Source organism: Atractosteus spatula (assembly GCF_055471065.1).
Source record: "Atractosteus spatula isolate fAtrSpa1 chromosome 10 unlocalized genomic scaffold, fAtrSpa1.hap1 SUPER_10_unloc_7, whole genome shotgun sequence".
Classification (NCBI taxonomy): Eukaryota; Metazoa; Chordata; class Actinopteri; order Semionotiformes; family Lepisosteidae; genus Atractosteus; species Atractosteus spatula.
Window position 1 is genome coordinate 880,710 of NW_028296627.1, and position 11,791 is coordinate 892,500.

At 55.1% G+C, this 11,791-nt stretch overlaps 5 non-coding genes across 5 annotated transcripts; all 5 read right to left on the reverse strand.

Moving 5' to 3' along the window:
- Window positions 1-256: 256 nt before the first annotated feature.
- On the reverse strand, window positions 257-329 carry trnav-cac (transfer RNA valine (anticodon CAC)). Its single transcript has one exon. It is a non-coding gene; the product is annotated as a tRNA-Val (tRNA).
- Window positions 330-3,668: 3,339 nt separating this feature from the next.
- On the reverse strand, window positions 3,669-3,741 carry trnav-cac (transfer RNA valine (anticodon CAC)). The gene has a single exon. It is a non-coding gene; the product is annotated as a tRNA-Val (tRNA).
- Window positions 3,742-7,028: 3,287 nt separating this feature from the next.
- On the reverse strand, window positions 7,029-7,101 carry trnav-cac (transfer RNA valine (anticodon CAC)). Its single transcript has one exon. It is a non-coding gene; the product is annotated as a tRNA-Val (tRNA).
- A 3,252-nt stretch (window positions 7,102-10,353) lies between these two features.
- Window positions 10,354-10,426, reverse strand: trnav-cac (transfer RNA valine (anticodon CAC)). The gene has a single exon. It is a non-coding gene; the product is annotated as a tRNA-Val (tRNA).
- A 453-nt stretch (window positions 10,427-10,879) lies between these two features.
- On the reverse strand, window positions 10,880-10,951 carry trnae-uuc (transfer RNA glutamic acid (anticodon UUC)). The gene has a single exon. It is a non-coding gene; the product is annotated as a tRNA-Glu (tRNA).
- Between the last annotated feature and the right edge of the window lie 840 nt (window positions 10,952-11,791).

The following is an 11,791-nucleotide window of genomic DNA, read 5'->3' on the forward strand; positions in this document are numbered from 1 at the left end:
TCCAGCACGGTGGGTCGGGACACGATGCCGGGGGTCGGAGAGAGCGATGTCTTCCTCGTTAGTATAGTGGTGATTATCCGCACCTGTCACGCGGGAGACTGGGGTACATCAGGACGCGCATTGAAGTGAAAGCAGGATGCGCTGCGACATGCACTGTGCAGATCCCGCCACACTAAGAGGTGAGTGGGTCTGTTCGATCACTGCGCTAGGCGAATCCCCAATCCCCTTTTGTGCGTGCCGACAAAGGAAGCCGGTCTGTTTCCGCCCGGTTTCGAACCGGGGACCTTTCGCGTGTGAGGCGAACGTGATAACCACTACACTACGGAAACGGTGGCAATCCCTGCCCAGCGGCCCAGCGCTGAGCTTCGCCAATGCGATTCAGCTGCTTCCAGTGCCTTTATTGGAGTGCGCTGATGGACCGTGCTCTCTCTCCAGAGACCAGCACGCCTGTCATGGACGGAGCAGGAAAGGCGGCGCCACATTCTACAGCCCTCTCCACGCAATCGACGAAATCGGGCTACTGAAGTGGAGAAAATCGCCTCTCCAGAAAGTGCAAATATCATCTTGGAGAGTATAAATCCTATTGCCGAAGGTCAGCCCTGTCTACCAGAGTAACCCTCCCACCTCCTGCAGGGATGATCAGCTCGTCTCACACGCGAGAAGTCTTCGGTTGGAAACAAGCGCCCCCTCTTCTCGCGCGATTTGCACGTTCGAGTGGTTTTAATGCGGCTCCTTCGTACACGGTGCTGATCTTTTGGAAAGCAGGAGGCAAAACTGACAGTTTCCCATACCGGGAGTCGATCCCAGGCCGCCCGGGTGAAAACCAGAAATCCTAACCGCTAGACCATATGGGAGCACACACCCCTGCTGTTCCGGGCATCATGCAAGCAAACTACATAAATATGAGAAAACGCGTAAGAGAGTTGTCACTCAGAGTGTCGAAGGGTCGATGTATACTGGGGCTCAGTTGAAATGCAACGTCAGGACTTTTCCGAATTAGATCACACGAAGAGAGCACAGCCTTTTCCGCCCTGCCACGTGGGTATCGGTAACTCGCCGTGATCGTATAGTGGTCAGTACTTTGCGTTGTGGCCGCAACAACCCCGGTTCGAATCCGGGTCACGGCAGAATAGGGGCGTCTGCTTTGACTACTTGCGCGAATGAAGGCAAAAAAAAGCCAATCGATGTGAACGAACGGCGCTTTACAGAGGAGTACTGCCTGACTGGATCGTTGATGAACGACAGAGGCCACTCTGACCTCTTCTCGGTTTTCTTCAATGACTTACTAAGGATCTTCTTCACATTCGCCCATGCAGGGGAAGCCAGTTACACCAAAGCAAACGCAGGAAAGTGCATTTCAAGCAGAGACCAGGAGGGACTTGTTTACACCGAGAGTGGTCGGAGAATGGAACAATGCGCCCAGCCCTGTTGCTGGAGCCGATTCTTGATGAGATCTTGGGCTCACTAAGAGGCCCCCGCTGGATGCTAATCTTTCTGTTGTTGTTGCAGGTCCTGCGCTGCTTTTGAGCCGACAGAGCTCGTCCTGGTCTGTCGGCACAGCCCAATTGCAAATGATCGGCTCCGCGTACAGAAGGAACGTGCGTTTGGTACAAGAGTGCATGAAGGCACCGGAAATACATTGGGAACAAATGACCGGTCGCTCAAGACCTCTGTGAAGTACAGGAGCGTGCAAAAAGAGGCTGTTTCCACCCGGTCTCGAACCGGGGACCTTTCGCGTGTGAGGCGAACGAGATAGCCGCTACACTACGGAAACCTGCAAGGACCGCTGCTGGTGTCTCGCTTGCGTTTCGGGCTGAGAAAGGGAAGCGTCACTTTAGGCAGGGGGCGCTGGAGAGAGGAACAAAGGGCGCGATGAAACAAAATGCCGAAACCCGGGATCAAACCAGGGACTTTTAGATCTTCAGTCTAACGCTCTCCCAACTGACCTATTTCGGCAGTGCGCAGAGCCCACAGCCACCTGCTCCAGCCTTCCTGTGTTGCGGCATGAGCGCACCAAGAGGAGCGGGAGAGTGTTGCAGGAACGTCACTCAGAAGGAAAGCCACCCAGCTGTGCCCTCTGAGCTCTGTCCAGCGCATCTTCCTCGCATGGACTCCTGCCTGCGAGGGGCAGGAAACAATTAGCAAGAACAGAGCAGCACCCCATGGGTGTCTCATGACCACACCTTAGGTTGTGACACGTGCAGGTGTGAGGGGTTGCCGGGCTACTCTGGAGCAGAGCTTGGGAGGAGGGGGGGCGGGAAAGCAGACAAAGAGGTGACACCTCAAGGTCTGCACGATCACAGCTCTCCGCCGCCCCAGGCTTCCGCTCGATAAGCTACTGGACACACCCGCCCCTCCTCACACAGACCGTGGAAAAGCCCCCGAGTGGGAGGGCTCTCTCTTCCTCCCAGGAGCTCTTGGACGCACAGACAGAGCGCGGGGAGCCGCCGCCTGCAAACACGGCTCCAGGCAGGACTCCACTCCGCAGGAGCCGCAGAGCAGAGGAGATGGGGGCAGCTTAGCTCCTGTGCAGAGACCTGAGCTGTTGTTGCTGCGGACGCTGTCTTTTCTGTTCTCGGGGTAGGAGTGAATGTTGAGTTGCCCTTAGAAATGAAGCAGAGCACTTCAACGGCACGGGTGTGTGTGTGTGCGTGCGCCCTGGTGATTCTGGGAGACAGATCGAACCTGGGCTAAAAGAGAGGGGGCTTAGCCCTCTTCCATTTGCTAGTTCAGAGTTGTACAACCCATCTGTATCTGCTAGGCGGCGCAGTCGTCGTGCACAAAGAACGCTTTGAAAAGCGTCAAAAGCAAGTCATTCCGAGTTGGTCGTTTGTGTTTTCCGTTCAGACGCGAAATGCTGACATGATCTCTCGGCTCCTCGGTTGTCATTTCTGTTCCGTAAAGGAATCACAGCACGCGTCGCCTTCCAGCACGCTGGGTCGGGACACGATGCCGAGGATCGGAGAGTGCGGTGTCTTCCTCGTTAGTATAGTGGCAAGTATCCCCGCCTGTCACGCGGGAGACCAGGGTTCGATTCCCTGACGGGGAGTAGAAAGCTTTTCTTTTACCTCCTTAGAGAAAGGACTGCCTTTCACTTCTCTGTTTTCTTTCACAGCGCCGTGCACCTTTTCATTGCTCTCGCTTTCAGAGCCTCCGCACGGCACACGACTCGACATCAGGAAGCACATTGAAGTGAAAGCAGGAAGCGCTGCGACATGCACTGTGCAGATCCCGCCACACTAAGAGGTGAGTGGGTCTGTTCGATGCACAAAGAACGCTTTGAAAGCATCAAAGGCAAATCATTCCGAGTTGGTCGTTTGTGTTTTCTGTTCAGACGCGAAATGCTGAAATGATCTCTCGGCTCCTCGGTTGTCATTTCTGCTCCGTAAAGGAATCACAGCAGGCGTCGGCTTCCAGCACGGTGGGTCGGGACACGATGCCGGGGGTCGGAGAGAGCGATGTCTTCCTCGTTAGTATAGTGGTGATTATCCGCACCTGTCACGCGGGAGACTGGGGTACATCAGGACGCACATTGAAGTGAAAGCAGGATGCGCTGCGACATGCACTGTGCAGATCCCGCCACACTAAGAGGTGAGTGGGTCTGTTCGATCACTGCGCTAGGCGAATCCCCAATCCCCTTTTGTGCGTGCCGACAAAGGAAGCCGGTCTGTTTCCGCCCGGTTTCGAACCGGGGACCTTTCGCGTGTGAGGCGAACGTGATAACCACTACACTACGGAAACGGTGGCAATCCCTGCCCAGCGGCCCAGCGCTGAGCTTCGCCAATGCGATTCAGCTGCTTCCAGTGCCTTTATTGGAGTGCGCTGATGGACCGTGCTCTCTCTCCAGAGACCAGCACGCCTGTCATGGACGGAGCAGGAAAGGCGGCGCCACATTCTACAGCCCTCTCCACGCAATCGACGAAATCGGGCTACTGAAGTGGAGAAAATCGCCTCTCCAGAAAGTGCAAATATCATCTTGGAGAGTATAAATCCTATTGCCGAAGGTCAGCCCTGTCTACCAGAGTAACCCTCCCACCTCCTGCAGGGATGATCAGCTCGTCTCACACGCGAGAAGTCTTCGGTTGGAAACAAGCGCCCCCTCTTCTCGCGCGATTTGCACGTTCGAGTGGTTTTAATGCGGCTCCTTCGTACACGGTGCTGATCTTTTGGAAAGCAGGAGGCAAAACTGACAGGTTCCCATACCGGGAGTCGATCCCAGGCCGCCCGGGTGAAAACCAGAAATCCTAACCGCTAGACCATATGGGAGCACACACCCCTGCTGTTCCGGGCATCATGCAAGCAAACTACATAAATATGAGAAAACGCGCAAGAGAGTTGTCACTCAGAGTGTCGAAGGGTCGATGTATACTGGGGCTCAGTTGAAATGCAACGTCAGGACTTTTCCGAATTAGATCACACGAAGAGAGCACAGCCTTTTCCGCCCTGCCACGTGGGTATCGGTAACTCGCCGTGATCGTATAGTGGTCAGTACTTTGCGTTGTGGCCGCAACAACCCCGGTTCGAATCCGGGTCACGGCAGAATAGGGGCGTCTGCTTTGACTACTTGCGCGAATGAAGGCAAAAAAAAGCCAATCGATGTGAACGAACGGCGCTTTACAGAGGAGTACTGCCTGACTGGATCGTTGATGAACGACAGAGGCCACTCTGACCTCTTCTCGGTTTTCTTCAATGACTTACTAAGGATCTTCTTCACATTCGCCCATGCAGGGGAAGCCAGTTACACCAAAGCAAACGCAGGAAAGTGCATTTCAAGCAGAGACCAGGAGGGACTTGTTTACACCGAGAGTGGTCGGAGAATGGAACAATGCGCCCAGCCCTGTTGCTGGAGCCGATTCTTGATGAGATCTTGGGCTCACTAAGAGGCCCCCGCTGGATGCTAATCTTTCTGTTGTTGTTGCAGGTCCTGCGCTGCTTTTGAGCCGACAGAGCTCGTCCTGGTCTGTCGGCACAGCCCAATTGCAAATGATCGGCTCCGCGTACAGAAGGAACGTGCGTTTGGTACAAGAGTGCATGAAGGCACCGGAAATACATTGGGAACAAATGACCGGTCGCTCAAGACCTCTGTGAAGTACAGGAGCGTGCAAAAAGAGGCTGTTTCCACCCGGTCTCGAACCGGGGACCTTTCGCGTGTGAGGCGAACGAGATAGCCGCTACACTACGGAAACCTGCAAGGACCGCTGCTGGTGTCTCGCTTGCGTTTCGGGCTGAGAAAGGGAAGCGTCACTTTAGGCAGGGGGCGCTGGAGAGAGGAACAAAGGGCGCGATGAAACAAAATGCCGAAACCCGGGATCAAACCAGGGACTTTTAGATCTTCAGTCTAACGCTCTCCCAACTGACCTATTTCGGCAGTGCGCAGAGCCCACAGCCACCTGCTCCAGCCTTCCTGTGTTGCGGCATGAGCGCACCAAGAGGAGCGGGAGAGTGTTGCAGGAACGTCACTCAGAAGGAAAGCCACCCAGCTGTGCCCTCTGAGCTCTGTCCAGCGCATCTTCCTCGCATGGACTCCTGCCTGCGAGGGGCAGGAAACAATTAGCAAGAACAGAGCAGCACCCCATGGGTGTCTCATGACCACACCTTAGGTTGTGACACGTGCAGGTGTGAGGGGTTGCCGGGCTACTCTGGAGCAGAGCTTGGGAGGAGGGGGGGCGGGAAAGCAGACAAAGAGGTGACACCTCAAGGTCTGCACGATCACAGCTCTCCGCCGCCCCAGGCTTCCGCTCGATAAGCTACTGGACACACCCGCCCCTCCTCACACAGACCGTGGAAAAGCCCCCGAGTGGGAGGGCTCTCTCTTCCTCCCAGGAGCTCTTGGACGCACAGACAGAGCGCGGGGAGCCGCCGCCTGCAAACACGGCTCCAGGCAGGACTCCACTCCGCAGGAGCCGCAGAGCAGAGGAGATGGGGGCAGCTTAGCTCCTGTGCAGAGACCTGAGCTGTTGTTGCTGCGGACGCTGTCTTTTCTGTTCTCGGGGTAGGAGTGAATGTTGAGTTGCCCTTAGAAATGAAGCAGAGCACTTCAACGGCACGGGTGTGTGTGTGTGCGTGCGCCCTGGTGATTCTGGGAGACAGATCGAACCTGGGCTAAAAGAGAGGGGGCTTAGCCCTCTTCCATTTGCTAGTTCAGAGTTGTACAACCCATCTGTATCTGCTAGGCGGCGCAGTCGTCGTGCACAAAGAACGCTTTGAAAAGCGTCAAAAGCAAGTCATTCCGAGTTGGTCGTTTGTGTTTTCCGTTCAGACGCGAAATGCTGACATGATCTCTCGGCTCCTCGGTTGTCATTTCTGTTCCGTAAAGGAATCACAGCACGCGTCGCCTTCCAGCACGCTGGGTCGGGACACGATGCCGAGGATCGGAGAGTGCGGTGTCTTCCTCGTTAGTATAGTGGCAAGTATCCCCGCCTGTCACGCGGGAGACCAGGGTTCGATTCCCTGACGGGGAGTAGAAAGCTTTTCTTTTACCTCCTTAGAGAAAGGACTGCCTTTCACTTCTCTGTTTTCTTTCACAGCGCCGTGCACCTTTTCATTGCTCTCGCTTTCAGAGCCTCCGCACGGCACACGACTCGACATCAGGAAGCACATTGAAGTGAAAGCAGGAAGCGCTGCGACATGCACTGTGCAGATCCCGCCACACTAAGAGGTGAGTGGGTCTGTTCGATGCACAAAGAACGCTTTGAAAGCATCAAAGGCAAATCATTCCGAGTTGGTCGTTTGTCATTTCTGCTCCGTAAAGGAATCACAGCAGGCGTCGGCTTCCAGCACGGTGGGTCGGGACACGATGCCGGGGGTCGGAGAGAGCGATGTCTTCCTCGTTAGTATAGTGGTGATTATCCGCACCTGTCACGCGGGAGACTGGGGTACATCAGGACGCGCATTGAAGTGAAAGCAGGATGCGCTGCGACATGCACTGTGCAGATCCCGCCACACTAAGAGGTGAGTGGGTCTGTTCGATCACTGCGCTAGGCGAATCCCCAATCCCCTTTTGTGCGTGCCGACAAAGGAAGCCGGTCTGTTTCCGCCCGGTTTCGAACCGGGGACCTTTCGCGTGTGAGGCGAACGTGATAACCACTACACTACGGAAACGGTGGCAATCCCTGCCCAGCGGCCCAGCGCTGAGCTTCGCCAATGCGATTCAGCTGCTTCCAGTGCCTTTATTGGAGTGCGCTGATGGACCGTGCTCTCTCTCCAGAGACCAGCACGCCTGTCATGGACGGAGCAGGAAAGGCGGCGCCACATTCTACAGCCCTCTCCACGCAATCGACGAAATCGGGCTACTGAAGTGGAGAAAATCGCCTCTCCAGAAAGTGCAAATATCATCTTGGAGAGTATAAATCCTATTGCCGAAGGTCAGCCCTGTCTACCAGAGTAACCCTCCCACCTCCTGCAGGGATGATCAGCTCGTCTCACACGCGAGAAGTCTTCGGTTGGAAACAAGCGCCCCCTCTTCTCGCGCGATTTGCACGTTCGAGTGGTTTTAATGCGGCTCCTTCGTACACGGTGCTGATCTTTTGGAAAGCAGGAGGCAAAACTGACAGTTTCCCATACCGGGAGTCGATCCCAGGCCGCCCGGGTGAAAACCAGAAATCCTAACCGCTAGACCATATGGGAGCACACACCCCTGCTGTTCCGGGCATCATGCAAGCAAACTACATAAATATGAGAAAACGCGCAAGAGAGTTGTCACTCAGAGTGTCGAAGGGTCGATGTATACTGGGGCTCAGTTGAAATGCAACGTCAGGACTTTTCCGAATTAGATCACACGAAGAGAGCACAGCCTTTTCCGGCCTGCCACGTGGGTATCGGTAACTCGCCGTGATCGTATAGTGGTCAGTACTTTGCGTTGTGGCCGCAACAACCCCGGTTCGAATCCGGGTCACGGCAGAATAGGGGCGTCTGCTTTGACTACTTGCGCGAATGAAGGCAAAAAAAAGCCAATCGATGTGAACGAACGGCGCTTTACAGAGGAGTACTGCCTGACTGGATCGTTGATGAACGACAGAGGCCACTCTGACCTCTTCTCGGTTTTCTTCAATGACTTACTAAGGATCTTCTTCACATTCGCCCATGCAGGGGAAGCCAGTTACACCAAAGCAAACGCAGGAAAGTGCATTTCAAGCAGAGACCAGGAGGGACTTGTTTACACCGAGAGTGGTCGGAGAATGGAACAATGCGCCCAGCCCTGTTGCTGGAGCCGATTCTTGATGAGATCTTGGGCTCACTAAGAGGCCCCCGCTGGATGCTAATCTTTCTGTTGTTGTTGCAGGTCCTGCGCTGCTTTTGAGCCGACAGAGCTCGTCCTGGTCTGTCGGCACAGCCCAATTGCAAATGATCGGCTCCGCGTACAGAAGGAACGTGCGTTTGGTACAAGAGTGCATGAAGGCACCGGAAATACATTGGGAACAAATGACCGGTCGCTCAAGACCTCTGTGAAGTACAGGAGCGTGCAAAAAGAGGCTGTTTCCACCCGGTCTCGAACCGGGGACCTTTCGCGTGTGAGGCGAACGAGATAGCCGCTACACTACGGAAACCTGCAAGGACCGCTGCTGGTGTCTCGCTTGCGTTTCGGGCTGAGAAAGGGAAGCGTCACTTTAGGCAGGGGGCGCTGGAGAGAGGAACAAAGGGCGCGATGAAACAAAATGCCGAAACCCGGGATCAAACCAGGGACTTTTAGATCTTCAGTCTAACGCTCTCCCAACTGACCTATTTCGGCAGTGCGCAGAGCCCACAGCCACCTGCTCCAGCCTTCCTGTGTTGCGGCATGAGCGCACCAAGAGGAGCGGGAGAGTGTTGCAGGAACGTCACTCAGAAGGAAAGCCACCCAGCTGTGCCCTCTGAGCTCTGTCCAGCGCATCTTCCTCGCATGGACTCCTGCCTGCGAGGGGCAGGAAACAATTAGCAAGAACAGAGCAGCACCCCATGGGTGTCTCATGACCACACCTTAGGTTGTGACACGTGCAGGTGTGAGGGGTTGCCGGGCTACTCTGGAGCAGAGCTTGGGAGGAGGGGGGGCGGGAAAGCAGACAAAGAGGTGACACCTCAAGGTCTGCACGATCACAGCTCTCCGCCGCCCCAGGCTTCCGCTCGATAAGCTACTGGACACACCCGCCCCTCCTCACACAGACCGTGGAAAAGCCCCCGAGTGGGAGGGCTCTCTCTTCCTCCCAGGAGCTCTTGGACGCACAGACAGAGCGCGGGGAGCCGCCGCCTGCAAACACGGCTCCAGGCAGGACTCCACTCCGCAGGAGCCGCAGAGCAGAGGAGATGGGGGCAGCTTAGCTCCTGTGCAGAGACCTGAGCTGTTGTTGCTGCGGACGCTGTCTTTTCTGTTCTCGGGGTAGGAGTGAATGTTGAGTTGCCCTTAGAAATGAAGCAGAGCACTTCAACGGCACGGGTGTGTGTGTGTGCGTGCGCCCTGGTGATTCTGGGAGACAGATCGAACCTGGGCTAAAAGAGAGGGGGCTTAGCCCTCTTCCATTTGCTAGTTCAGAGTTGTACAACCCATCTGTATCTGCTAGGCGGCGCAGTCGTCGTGCACAAAGAACGCTTTGAAAAGCGTCAAAAGCAAGTCATTCCGAGTTGGTCGTTTGTGTTTTCCGTTCAGACGCGAAATGCTGACATGATCTCTCGGCTCCTCGGTTGTCATTTCTGTTCCGTAAAGGAATCACAGCACGCGTCGCCTTCCAGCACGCTGGGTCGGGACACGATGCCGAGGATCGGAGAGTGCGGTGTCTTCCTCGTTAGTATAGTGGCAAGTATCCCCGCCTGTCACGCGGGAGACCAGGGTTCGATTCCCTGACGGGGAGTAGAAAGCTTTTCTTTTACCTCCTTAGAGAAAGGACTGCCTTTCACTTCTCTGTTTTCTTTCACAGCGCCGTGCACCTTTTCATTGCTCTCCGGGGTAGGAGAGCAATGCTAGGCGGCGCAGTCGTCGTGCACAAAGAACGCTTTGAAAGCATCAAAGGCAAATCATTCCGAGTTGGTCGTTTGTGTTTTCTGTTCAGACGCGAAATGCTGAAATGATCTCTCGGCTCCTCGGTTGTCATTTCTGCTCCGTAAAGGAATCACAGCAGGCGTCGGCTTCCAGCACGGTGGGTCGGGACACGATGCCGGGGTTCGGAGAGAGCGATGTCTTCCTCGTTAGTATAGTGGTGATTATCCGCACCTGCCACGCGGGAGACTGGGGTACATCAGGACGCGCATTGAAGTGAAAGCAGGATGCGCTGCGACATGCACTGTGCAGATCCCGCCACACTAAGAGGTGAGTGGGTCTGTTCGATCACTGCGCTAGGCGAATCCCCAATCCCCTTTTGTGCGTGCCGACAAAGGAAGCCGGTCTGTTTCCGCCCGGTTTCGAACCGGGGACCTTTCGCGTGTGAGGCGAACGTGATAACCACTACACTACGGAAACGGTGGCAATCCCTGCCCAGCGGCCCAGCGCTGAGCTTCGCCAATGCGATTCAGCTGCTTCCAGTGCCTTTATTGGAGTGCGCTGATGGACCGTGCTCTCTCTCCAGAGACCAGCACGCCTGTCATGGACGGAGCAGGAAAGGCGGCGCCACATTCTACAGCCCTCTCCACGCAATCGATGAAATCGGGCTACTGAAGTGGAGAAAATCGCCTCTCCAGAAAGTGCAAATATCATCTTGGAGAGTATAAATCCTATTGCCGAAGGTCAGCCCTGTCTACCAGAGTAACCCTCCCACCTCCTGCAGGGATGATCAGCTCGTCTCACACGCGAGAAGTCTTCGGTTGGAAACAAGCGCCCCCTCTTCTCGCGCGTTTTGCACGTTCGAGTGGTTTTAATGCGGCTCCTTCGTACACGGTGCTGATCTTTTGGAAAGCAGGAGGCAAAACTGACAGGTTCCCATACCGGGAGTCGAACCCGGGCCGCCTGGGTGAAAACCAGGAATCCTAACCGCTAGACCATATGGGAGCACACACCCCTGCTGTTCCGGGCATCATGCAAGCAAACTACATAAATATGAGAAAACACGCAAGAGAGTTGTCACTCAGAGTGTCGAAGGGTCGATGTATACTGGGGCTCAGTTGAAATGCAACGTCAGGACTTTTCCGAATTAGGTCACACGAAGAGAGCACAGCCTTTTCCGGCCTGCCACGTGGGTATCGGTAACTCGCCGTGATCGTATAGTGGTCAGTACTTTGCGTTGTGGCCGCAACAACCCCGGTTCGAATCCGGGTCACGGCAGAATAGGGGCGTCTGCTTTGACTACTTGCGCGAATGAAGGCAAAAAAAAGCCAATCGATGTGAACGAACGGCGCTTTACAGAGGAGTACTGCCTGACTGGATCGTTGATGAACGACAGAGGCCACTCTGACCTCTTCTCGGTTTTCTTCAATGACTTACTAAGGATCTTCTTCACATTCGCCCATGCAGGGGAAGCCAGTTACCCCAAAGCAAACGCAGGAAAGTGCATTTCAAGCAGAGACCAGGAGGGACTTGTTTACACCGAGAGTGGTCGGAGAATGGAACAATGCGCCCAGCCCTGTTGCTGGAGCCGATTCTTGATGAGATCTTGGGCTCACTAAGAGGCCCCCGCTGGATGCTAATCTTTCTGTTGTTGTTGCAGGTCCTGCGCTGCTTTTGAGCCGACAGAGCTCGTCCTGGTCTGTCGGCACAGCCCAATTGCAAATGATCGGCTCCGCGTACAGAAGGAACGTGCGTTTGGTACAAGAGTGCATGAAGGCACCGGAAATACATTGGGAACAAATGACCGGTCGCTCAAGACCTCTGTGAAGTACAGGAGCGTGCAAA